The sequence below is a fragment of the Triticum dicoccoides genome, chromosome 5B (assembly GCF_002162155.2).
Source record: "Triticum dicoccoides isolate Atlit2015 ecotype Zavitan chromosome 5B, WEW_v2.0, whole genome shotgun sequence".
NCBI lineage: Eukaryota > Viridiplantae > Streptophyta > Magnoliopsida > Poales > Poaceae > Triticum > Triticum dicoccoides.
This window is the reverse complement of record NC_041389.1, coordinates 39735145-39748213: the sequence shown is the minus strand read 5'-3', so window position 1 is coordinate 39748213 and position 13069 is coordinate 39735145.

The window sequence follows — 13069 nt, the reverse complement described above, 5'->3', positions numbered from 1 at the left end:
TCAAACTATTATTATTGGTGGTTTTGAATTTCCTCTCCCTACTGCCAAAAGTATGATATTTTTATTGTTGGGGATTTTCATATCCCCTTTGAGGTAACTTAGTGTTATTCGAAATTTCTCAGGTTCCGTGTTATTCGGAATGAGTTTGTTAACAAGACTTGATCAACCTTGTTAGTGGATTCATTTTGATGATCACGAGATGGATGATATGAGGTCCCAAGTAATTCTAATGCATGATTTAGGCTCTAGGCACTTGTAGGAGTAGTTGCTACCAATCTTGTTTAGTTTTATTCACTTTTATTTTGAAGTTACTAAAATTTCAGAAATTTTTCAGAAAAAGAATTATGTCTAGGAGAATGTACCAAGGTGGTTCCTTAGTAAAGAAAGGACCCAGGATTGCTATACGTGAGTAAGACATTGAATTACCGAGGGACGCAGATGTACAAGCTTGTGAGTGGCCATCCGACGATTTTATGGTCGAAGCAGGCTTCAAGGAGGATTTGATGTGTATGTGCGTAATGCTGATCTGGAGGACTTCTTACAAGATAAGTGTCCTCGGTACTACCAATTGACTGATTCCTTTCCATGAAGGTTTAAATATAAATGTACACGTAATTCTCGGAGTGTCCTATTTGATACCTATGATACATCTTATACCATGGACTTTGAGGATTTTACAAATGCTTGCAAACTTCCACAATGGGGCAATATTAATGATCCTCGCAAATCTGAATTTAGAGATTTCCATGCTAGTATTACTGTGGGAGAATCCAGGGATATAGCACAAGCTACCATACGGAGCATTCATTTTCCTGCTATACATTATTTTGCTCTCTTCATTGGTAGATGCATTAATGGTAAAGATGAATCATGTCATATGTGTGTCCCTGATCTTTGTGTCCTCAAGAGTGTTGTGTTAGGTTATAAAGATTATAACATAGGGGCAATAGTTGCACGTATGTTGCATAATAATGGTAGAGCTGGAGATTTATTTGGAGGAATTTATGCGACCCGTGTGGCTAATTATCTTGGTATAGCCCCACGAGAGGGGGATATGATGTTACCTCCTGCCTATTTAGATTATGACGATATGGTCCAACATCACTTTCTTAAGAGGAATGAACAATTCCTCTGATATCGACTAATCTATGACAGACGCAACGTTGTCCATGTTACTCTTCCTGCTCCTCTCCTTTTTGATTACCAGGCAAAAGGAAGATATGTTGTTACCAGGGAGGAAGCGGCTGAACACGAGGGGAGGCATTTGCTGCTGCATCTCAGTACGACCCCGGTTACAAGTACGGATATCAGCCAGGCTATCCGTGGCATTAGACCAACTTAGGCCAAAAGCCTAAGCTTGGGGGAGTATGTATTTCTCACCGACTTTACATTCATGTTCACACACTATTCTAGTCATCAGTGCTCATACTCTTTCATTGTATTATCCATGCTAGTTTAATTTTCTTTTTCTAGTTTTCTTCTTGTGTGTTTGATAAACCTTAAGAAAAACCAAAAAAATTTAGTTAGTTTAAATTCCATGCTTGTAGTAGAAATTAAAATGAAAACCCAAAAAGATTTCTCGTTCTTCTTCTTACTTGTTGGGAGCTTTCCCGTGTAAATAGTTTTCTTTTCTTTTCTTTCCTTTGGGGGTCGAGAGTAGAAGACCATATTTAAAATGTTTAGTGGCTCTCATATGCATGATTGTTTATTTAATTTAGAGCCCATATTATTTTGTCTTCTCTCTTGAGTTGAATGCTTGCAGATTCCAGCTTAGTCCAATGCACGTGCACCATTATTATTATACACATCGTTCGGTTGTGCAAGTGAAAGGCAATAATGATGATATATGATGGACTGATTGAGATGAGAAAAGCTGGTATGAACTCGACCTCTCTTGTTTTTGTAAATATGATGAGTTCATCATTCCTGATTCAGCTTATTATGAAGTAAACATATTTGCAATAACATTTAGAGATTATAGTTGCTTATGACATGCTTGATTAGCTATGAGTTATAATGGTTTACCTTGCGTGCCAACATGCTATTAGAATGATTATGATGTGGTATGATGGGATGGTATCCTCCTTTGAATAAATTGAGTGACTCGACTTGGCACATGTTCACGCATGTAGTTGAAACAAATCAACATAGCCTTCATGATATTTATGTTCATGGTAGATTATATCCTACTCATGCTTGTACTTGGTGTGAATTAATTTTAATGCATGTTTATGACTGTTGTCTCTCTCTCAGTTGGTCGCTTCCCAGTCTTTTGCTAGCCTTCACCTGTACTAAGCGGGAATACTGCTTGTCCATCCAAACTCCTTAAACCCCAAAGTTGTTCCATATGAGTCCGCCATACCTTCCTATATGCGGTATTTACCTGCCATTCCAAGTAAATTTGTATGTGCCAAACTCCAAACCTTCAAATGAAATTCTGTTTTGTATGCTCGAGCAGCTCATGTTTCAAATAGGGCTGCCTATATCTTCCATGCTTGGTGGGTTATTCTCAAGAGGAGTGAACTCCGCTCCTCATTCACGAGAAAGGGCCGGTAACCGGGATACCCAGTCCCATGATCCAAAAAGATCAAAGCAAATCAAAATAATTAAACAAAACTCCCTGAGGGAGTCCTGGATTAGGGGGTGTCCGGATAGCCGGACTACCATCATCAGCCGAACTATCATCGGCCGGACTATCATCATCGACCGGACTCCAAGACTATGAAGATACAAGATTGAAGACTTCGTCCCGTGTCCGGGTGGGACTTTCCTTGGCGTGGAGGGCAAGCTTGGCGATACGGATATGTAGATCTCCTACCATTGTAACCGACTCTATGTAACCCTAGCCCTCTCCGGTGTCTATATAAACCGGATGGCTCTAGTCCGTAGGACACAGCAACAACCCTTACAATCATACCATAGGCTAGCTTCTAGGGTTTAGCCTCCTTGATCTCGTGGTAGATCCACTCTTGTAAACATCCACAATATCAATATCAATCAAGCAGGACGTAGGGTTTTACCTCCATCAAGAGGGCCCGAACCTGGGTAAAACATCGTGTCCCTTGTCTCCTGTTACCATCCGCCTAGATGCACAGTTCGGGACCCCCTACCCGAGATCCGCCGGTTTTGACACCGACACTCCCCCATGGTTGTTGTTAGTTGGAGGCACTCGTTGTTTCGAGCAAGCCATGGATTGATGCTTGTTGGTGGTTGGGGGAGTATAAACCTCTACCATTCTGTTTGGGAACTGCCTCGTAGTATGGAAGATACAGCCATCTCATAGTTGTTGTGTTGACAGTGAAAGTATGCCGCTCAAAATGTTATTCAGTCTCCATTTTAAAATCGAGCTTTGGCACCTCTACAAATCCCTGCTTCCCTCTGTGAAGGCCTATCTATTTACTTTTATGTTGAGTCGTCACCCTTCTTATTAAAAAGCACCCGCTAGAGAGCACACTGTCATTTGCATTCATTATTATTGGTTTATATTGGGTATGACTTGACTGGATCTCTTTTACCATGAATTACAATGTTTAGTCAGTCCTTGATCTTTAGAGGTGCTTTGCATTTATGTTTTGCGGTCTCAGAAAGGGCTAGCGAGATACCATTTTGTTATATCATGTTATGATTGTTTTGAGAAAGTGTTGTCATCCGAGTTTTATTATTATGGCTTGCTAGCTGATTATGCTTTTGATATGAGTAATTGTGAGACCTAGGTGTTATTGTGAGTATGATTAGTTCATAATATTTGTTGAAACCTGAATGCTGGCTTTGCATGTTTACAACAACAAGAGCACACAAAGTTTGTAAAAGTTTTTCTTTATCACTTTCAGTACATCAACTGAATTGCTTGAGGACAAGCAAAGGTTTAAGCTTGGGGGAGTTGATAAGTCTCCAATGTATCTACTTTTCCAAACACTTTTACCCTTGTTTTGGACTCTAACTTGCATGATTTGAATGAAACTAACCCGGACTGACGCTGTTTTCAGCAAAACTGCCATGATGTTGTTTTATGTGTAGAAAACAAAAGTTCTCGGAATGTCCTAAAAATCCACGGAGGCACTTTTTGGAAAATATAAAAATTACTGGCGAAAGAATCAAGACCAGGGGGCCCACACCCTGTCCACGAGGGTGGGGGGCACGCCCCCCTGTCTTGTGGGCCCCCTGAAGCTCCACTGACCTCAACTCCAACTCCATATATTCCGTCTCGCGGAGAAAAGAACAAGAGAGAAAGTTTCATCACATTTTACGATACGGAGCCGCGGCCAAGCCCTAATCTCTCTCAGGAGGGCTGATCTGAAGTCCGTTCAGGGCTCCGGAGAGGGGGATTTGTCGCTGTCGTCATCATCAACCATCCTCCATCACCAATTTCATGATGCTCACCACCGTGCGTGAGTAATTCCATCGTAGGCTTGCTGGACGGTGATGGGTTGGATGAGATTTACCATGTAATCAAGTTAGTTTTGTTAGGGTTTGATCCCTAGTATCAACTATGTTCTGAGATTGATGTTGCTATGACTTTTCTATGCTTAATGGTCACTAGGGCCCGAGTGCCATGATTTCAGATCTGAACCTATTATGTTTTCATGAATATAAGTGTGTTCTTGATCCTATCTTGCAAGTCTATAGTCACCTATTATGTGTTATGATCCGACAACCCCGAAGTGACAATAATCGGGATACTTCTCGGTGATGACCATAGTTTGAAGGGTTCACGTATTCACTATGTGCTACTCGTTGCTTATCTATCCAACAAGCTTGAGTTTGCTCAATTCGGAGATCTTATGCAAATGTTGTGGCTGCTTCGGTCCAACTTGTTTCTTCTGTTTTGATTGGGCTATTTTGGAGCACCCAAGCGGTAGCATCACTTGCGGTACTGATACGTCTCCAACGTATCTACTTTTCCAAACACTTTTGCCCTTGTTTTAGACTCTAACTTGCATGATTTGACTGAACTAACCCGGACTGACGATGTTTTCAGCAGAACTGCCATGATGTTGTTTTATGTGTAGAAAACAAAAGTTCTTAGAATGTCCTGAAAATCCACGGAGGCTCTTTTTGGAAAATACAAAAAATACTGGCGAAAGAATCAAGACCAGGGGGCCCACACCGTGTCCACGAGGGTGGGGGCGCGCCCACCCCCCTGGGCGAGCACCCCCTTGGGCGCGCACCCCTGTCTCGTGGGCCCCCTAAGGCTCCGCCGACCTCAACTCCAACTCCATATATTCCGTCTCGTGGAGAAAAAAACCAGAGAGAAAGTTTCATCGTGTTTTACGATACGGAGCCGCGGCCAAGCCCTAATCTCTCTCGGGAGGGCTGATCTGGAGTCCGTTCGGGGCTCCGGAGAGGCGGATTCATCGCCGTCGTCATCATCAACCATCCTCCATCACCAATTTCATGATGCTCACCACCGTGCGTGAGTAATTCCATCGTAGGCTTGCTGGACGGTGATGGGTTGGATGAGATTTACCATGTAATCAAGTTAGTTTTGTTAGGGTTTGATCCCTAGTATCCACTATGTTCTGAGATTGATGTTGCTATGACTTTGCTATGCTTAATGCTTGTCACTAGGGCCCGAGTGCCATGATTTCTGATCTGAACCTATTATGTTTTCATGAATATATGTGTGTTCTTGATCCTATCTTGCAAGTCTATAGTCACCTATTATGTGTTATGATCCGACAACCCCGAAGTGACAATAATCGGGATACTTCTCGGTGATGACCGTACTTTGAGGAGTTCATGTACTCACTATGTGCTAATGCTTTGTTCCGGTTCTCTATTAAAAGGAGGCCTTAATATCCCTTAATTTACGTAAGGACCCCGCTGCCATGGGAGGGTAGGACAAAAGATGTCATGCAAGTTCTTTTCCATAAGCACGTATGACTATTTAGGGACTACATGCCTACATTACATTGATGAATTGGAGCTAGTTCTGTGTCACCCTATGTTATAGCTATTACATGAGGAATCACATCCGACATAATTATCCATCACTGATCCATTGCCTATGAGCTTTTCACATCTTGTGTTTCGCTTATTTACTTTTCGGTTGTTATTGTTACAATTACTACAAAACCCAAAAATATTACTTTTGCTACCGTTACCTTTATTATCATACTACTTTGCTACTAAATACTTTGCTGCAAATACTAAGTTATCCAGGTGTGGTTGAATTGACAACTCAACTGCTAATACTCAATAGTATTCTTTGGCTCCCCTTGTGTCGAATCAATAAATTTGGGTTGAATACTTTACCCTTGAAAGCTGTTGCGACCCCCTACACTTGTGGGTTATCAAGACTAATTTCTAGCGCCGTTGCCGGGGAGCATAGCTTTATTATCTGAGTCACTTGGGATTTATATCTGTTGATCACTATGAAGAACTTGAAAGACGCAAAAACTACGATTTTTCCCTCAACTACGAGGGGAGGTAAGGAACTGCCATCTAGCTCTGCACTAGATTCTCCTTCTGTTTTGAGTAAGCTTGCGACACCTAAACCTGCTACTGCTTTGAATTCTGATATGTCACATGTTATTGATGATGCCACTTCTGCTATGCATGATACTGATACGTCTCCAACGTATCTATAATATATGAAGCATTCATGCTATTTTATTATCTGTTTTGGATGATTATGGGCTTTATTATACACTTTTATATTACTTTTGGGACTAACCTATTAACCGGAGGCCTAGCCCATATTGCTATTTTATTGCCTATTTCAGTATTTCGAAGAAAAGGAATATCAAACAGAGTCCAAACAGAATGAAACCTTCGGCAGCGTTATTTTTGGGAAGAATATGATCGTGGAGACTTGGATTTCAAGTCAGAAGATCCTCAAGGACTCCAAGAGATAGGAGGGCGCGCCCCCTACAGGGCGTGCCCCTGTCTCGTGGGCCCCTGGAGCACCTCCCGACCGACTTCTTTCGCCTATATAGTCCCACGTACCCTAAAAACATCCTCGCAGAAGATAGATCGGGAGTTCCGCCGGTGCAAGCCTCTGTAGCCACCAAAAACCTCTCGGTAGTCTGTTCCGGCACCTTGTCGGAGGGGGAACCCATTGCCGGTGGCCATCTTCATCATCCTGGCGCTATCCATGACGAGGAGGGAGTAGTTCACCCTCGGGGCTGAGGGTATGTACCAGTAGCTATGTGTTTGATCTCCCTCTCTCTCGTGTTCTCTCTATGGCACGATCTTGATGTATCGCGAGATTTGCTATTATAGTTGGATCTTATGATGTTTCTCCCCCTCTACTCTCTTGTGATGAATTGAGTTTCTCTCTTGAAGTTATCTTATCAGATTGAGTCTTTATTTGAGAACACTTGATGTATGTCTTGCCGTGTTTATCTGTGGTGACAATGGGATATCACGTGCCACTTGATGTATGTTTTGGTGACCAACTTGCGGGTTCCGCCCATGAACCTATGCATAGGGGTTGGCACACGTTTTCTTGACTCTCCGGTAGAAACTTTGGGGCACTCTTTGAAGTACTTTTGTGTTGGTTGGATGAATCTGAGATTGTGTGATGCATATCGTATAATCATGCCCACGGATACTTGAGGTGACAATGGAGTATCAAGGTGACATTAGGGTTTTGGTTGATTTGTGTCTTAAGGTGTTATTCTAGTACAAACTCTTGAATAGATTGATCCGAAAGAATAACTTTGAGGTGGTTTCGTACCCTACCATAATCTCTACGTTTGTTCTCCGCTATTAGTGGCTTTGGAGTGACTCTTTGTTGCATGTTGAGGGATTGTTATATGATCTATCTATGTTATTATTGTTGAGAGAACTTGCACTAGTGAAAGTATGAACCCTAGGCCTTGTTTCCTATCATTGCAATACCGTTTACGCTCACTTTTATCATTAGTTACCTTGCTGTTTTTATATTTTCAGATTACAAATACCTTTATCTACCATCCATATTGCACTTGTATCACCATCTCTTCGCCGAACTAGTGCACCTATACAATTTACCATTGTATTGGGTGTGTTGGGGACACAAGATACTCTTTGTTATTTGGTTGCAGGGTTGTTTGAGAGAGACCATCTTCATCCTACGCCTCCCACGGATTGATAAACCTTAGGTCATCCACTCGAGGGAAATTTTCTACTGTCCTACAAACCTGTGCACTTGCAGGCCGAACAACGTCTACAAGAAGAAGGTTGTGTAGTAGACATCAGATACTTATGATGAAACTACTTCTGTGCGTGATACTACTTTGCCATTATGTGAATTTCTTGATGAACAACTTGCTAGGGCTAGGGAAAACAAAATTATTGAGAATGAAATTATTGATGATAGTGATGATGAAGGTTCTCCCAATGATTATGAATTACCAGTTGTTCCTGAGGGTTATGTTATGGAAGAGGAAGCTGCTAGAGCTATCTTTGCCTGTAAAGATATATATGATCTTAAGAAATTATTAGCTAAATGGAAGCAGCAGTCTCTTAATGCTAGAATGAAACCTGACCCTGCTTTTGCTACTTCACCTATCTATGTTACTGATAAGGATTATGAATTCTCTGTTGATCCTGAGATTATTACTTTAGTTGAATCTGATCCTTTTTATGGCCTTGAATCTGAAACTGTTGTGGCACATCTTACCAAGTTGAATGATATAGCCACCCTGTTTACTCATGATGATAAATCTCGTTATTATTATATGCTTAAGATATTTCCGTTCTCATTAAAGGGTGATGCTAAGACTTGGTATAATTCTCTTGCTCCTGGTTGTGTGCATAGTCCCCAGGATATGATTTATTACCTCTCTGCTAAATATTTCCCTGCTCATAAGAAACAAGCTGCCTTACGGGAAATATATAATTTTGTGCAAATCAAAGAAGAGAGTCTCCCACAAGCTTGGGGGAGGCTTCTTCGGTTACTTAGTGCTTTGCCTGATCATCCTCTTAAGAAAAATGAAATACTTGATATCTTTTATAATGGACTAATCGATGCTTCCAAGGACTACTTGGATAGTTGTGCTGGTTGTGTTTTCAAGGAAAGAACGGTCGACAGAGCTGAATTACTATTGAATAATATGTTGACTAATGAAAATAATTGGACTCTTCCTGAGGCAATTCCTGAGGCAATTCCTGAAACAATTGAGCCAGCTCCTGAGCCTATTCCTAAACCCACTCCGAAGAAGAGAGGTGTTTTGTTTCTCAGTCCTGAAGATATGCAAGAGGCAAAGAAATCAATGAAAGAAAAAGGTATTAAAGCTAAAGATGTTAAGAATTTACCACCTATTGAAGAAATACATGGTCTTAACATACCTATGTTGAAGAACCACATTGTCTTGATAACCCGACACAGGTAGTAAAGGTAAATTCTCTCAATAGATATGATAAAGTTGAAATTCCCTCTACTAAATTTCATAGCCCTTGCTTAGATGAATTTGATGACTTTATGGCTAGGCAAGAAAATTTAATGCTTATGTTGGTAGAGAGTTAAAGAATAATGCTTTCGAAATAGGACGCTTGAGTGATTATATGGCTAGAGTTAAAGGTGAACTTAAACTCATTAGCAAATATGCTTCTATGGTTGCTACTCAAGATAAGCAAGTACTTAAAGCTCAAGATGATTTGCTTGATGAATTAAATAATAAACCTGACTTTGCTGTTAGAGTGGCTACTAGAACTGGTAGAATGACTCAGGAACCTTTGTATCCTGAAGGCCACCCTAAGAGAATCGAGCAAGATTCTCAGAGAAATAATTTAGAGGCACCTAGTTCTTCTAAAAAGAAGAAAAATAAAAATAATAGAACTATGCATGCTTCTAGTGAACCTGTTGTAGACACACCTGAGAATCCCAATAATATTTCTATCTCTGATGCTGAAACACAATCAGGTGATGAACATGAACCTAGTGATAATGTTAATGATAATGTTCATGTTGATGCTCAACCTAGCAAAAATAATGAAGTAGAGATTGAACCTGCTGTTGATCTTGATAACCCACAATCAAAGAATCAATGTTATGATAAGAGAGATTTTGTTGCTAGGAAGCACGGTAAAGAAAGAGAACCATGGGTTCAGAAACCCATGCCCTTTCCTCCTAAACCATCCAAGACAAAGGATGATGAGGATTTTGAGCGCTTTGCTGAAATGATTAGACCTATCTTCTTACGTATGCGATTAATTGATATGCTCAAAGTAAATCCTTATGCTAAGTATATGAAGGATATCATTACAAATAAAGGAAAGATACCGGAAGCTGAAATTTCCACCATGCTTGCTAATTACTCTTTGAAAGGTGGAATACCAAAGAAACTTGGTGATCCGGGGGTACCAACCATACCTTGCTCCATTAAAAGAAATTATGTTAGAACTGCTTTATGTGATCTTGGAGCTGGTGTTAGTGTTATGCCTCTCTCTTTATATCGTAGACTTGAATTGAATAAGTTGACACCTACTGAAATATCTTTGCAAATGGCTGATAAATCAACTACTATACCTGTCGGTATTTGTGAGGATGTGCCTGTTGTGGTTGTAAATGTCACTATCTTAACGGAATTTGTTATTCTTGATATTCCCGAGGACGATAGTATGTCGATTATCATTGGTAGACCCTTTTTGAATACTATAGGGGCTGTTATTGAAGGAAATATGCCCTAGAGGCATAATAAAGTTATTATTTATTTCCTTATTTCATGATAAATGTTTATTATTCGTGCTAGAATTGTATTAACCGGAAACTTGATACATGTGTGAATACATAGACAAACATAGTGTCACTAGTATGCCTCTACTTGACTAGCTCGTGAATCAAAGATGGTTAAGTTTCCTAGCCATAGACATGAGTTGTCATTTGATTAACGGGATCACATCATTAGGAGAATGATGTGATTGACTTGACCCATTCCGTTAGCTTAGCACTTGATCGTTTAGTATATTGCTATTGCTTTCTTCATGACTTATACATGTTCCTATGACTATGGGATTATGCAACTCCCGTTTACCGGAGGAACACTTTGTGTGCTACCAAACATCACAACGTACCTGGGTGATTATAAAGGAGCTCTATAGGTGTCTCCAAAGTTACATGTTGAGTTGGCGTATTTCTAGATTAGGTTTTGTCACTCCGATTGTCGGAGAGGTGTCTCTGGGCCCTCTCGGTAATGCACATCACTATAAGACTTGCAAGCAATGTAGCTAATGAGTTAGTTACGGAATGATGCATTACATAACGAGTAAAGAGACTTGCCGGTAACGAGATTGAACTAGGTATTGAGATACCGACGATCGAATCTCGGGCAAGTAACATACCGATGACAAAGGGAACAACGTATGTTGTTATGCGGTTTGACTGATAAAGATCTTCGTAGAATATGTGGGAGCCAATATGAGCATCCAGGTTCCGCTATTGGTTATTGACCGGAGACGTGTCTCGGTCATGTCTACATAGTTCTCGAACCCATAGGGTCCGCACGCTTAAGGTTTCGATGCCAGTTATATTATGAGTTTATGAGTTTTGATGTATCGAAGGAGTTCGGAGTCCCGGATGAGATCAGTGACATGACGAGGAGTCTCGAAATGGTCGAGACATAAAGATCCATATATTGGATGACTATATTCGGACTTCGGAAAGGTTCCGAGTGATTCGGGTATTTTTCGGAGTACCGCAGAGTTACGGGAATTCGCCGGGGAGTGTATGGGCCTTATTGGGCCATACGGGAATAGAGGAGAGAAGCCAAGAGGAAGGAGGCCTGCGCCCCCCCCCCTCTGGTCCGAATTGGACAAGGGGTGCACCCCATTTTCCTTCTCCCTCTCCTCCTCTTTCCTTCTCTCCTACTCCAACAAGGAAAGGAGGAGTCCTACTCGGTGGAGTAGGACTCCCCCCTTGGCGCGCCCTCCTCCTTGGCCGGCCGCCTTCCCCCTTGCTCGTTTATATACGGGGGCAGGGGGGCACCCCATGAACAACAATTGATCTCTTGATCTCTTAGCCGTGTGCGGTGCCCCCCCTCCACCATAGTCCTCCTCGATAATATTGTAGCGGTGCTTAGGTGAAGCCCTGCGATGGTAGAACATCAAGATCGTCACCATGCCGTCATGCTGACGGAACTCTTCCTCAACACTCGGCTGGATCGGAATTTGAGGGATGTCATCGAGCTGAACGTGTGCTAGAACTCGGATGTGCCATAGTTTCGGTGCTTGATCGGTCGGGCCGTGAAGACGTACGACTACATCAACCGCGTTGTTCTAATGCTTCCGCTTTCGGTCTACGAGGGTGCGTGGACAACACTCTCCCCTCTTGTTGCTATGCATCACCATGATCTTGCGTGTGCGTAGGAAATTTTTTGAAATTACTACGTTCCCCAACAGTTATTGATTGTCACAAAGGTAATGTCACTTTTCATGTTAATGGTAATGAGCATAGGTACACTTACCGAGGAAACAATCTCAAGTTCATAGCATCAATTCTATTGGAAAAGTTCAAACTATTATTATTGGTGGTTTTGAATTTCCTCTCCCTACTGTCAAAAGTATGATATTCTTATTGTTGGGGATTTTCAGTACTACCAATTGACTGATTCCTTTCCGTGAAGGTTTAAATATAAATGTACACGTAATTCTCGGAGTGTCCTATTTGATACCTATGATACATCTTATACCATGGACTTTGAGGATTTTTCAAATGCTTTCAAACTTCCACAATGGGGCAATATTAATGATCCTCGCAAATCTGAATTTAGAGATTTCCTTGCTAGTATTACTGTGGGAGAATCCAGGGATATAGCACAAGCTACCATACGGAGGATTCATTTTCCTGCTATACATTATTTTGCTCTCTTCATTGGTAGATGCATTAATGGTAAAGATGAAGCATGTCATATGTGTGTCCCTGATCTTTGTGTCCTCAAGAGTATTGTGTTAGGTTATAAAGATTATAACATGGGGGCAATAGTTACACGTATGTTGCATAATAATGGTAGAGCTGGAGATTTATTTGGAGGAATTTATGCGACCCGTGTGGCTAATTATCTTGGTATAGCCCCACGAGAGGGGGATATGATGTTACCTCCTGCCTATTTAGATTATGACGCTATGGTCCAACATCACTTTATTA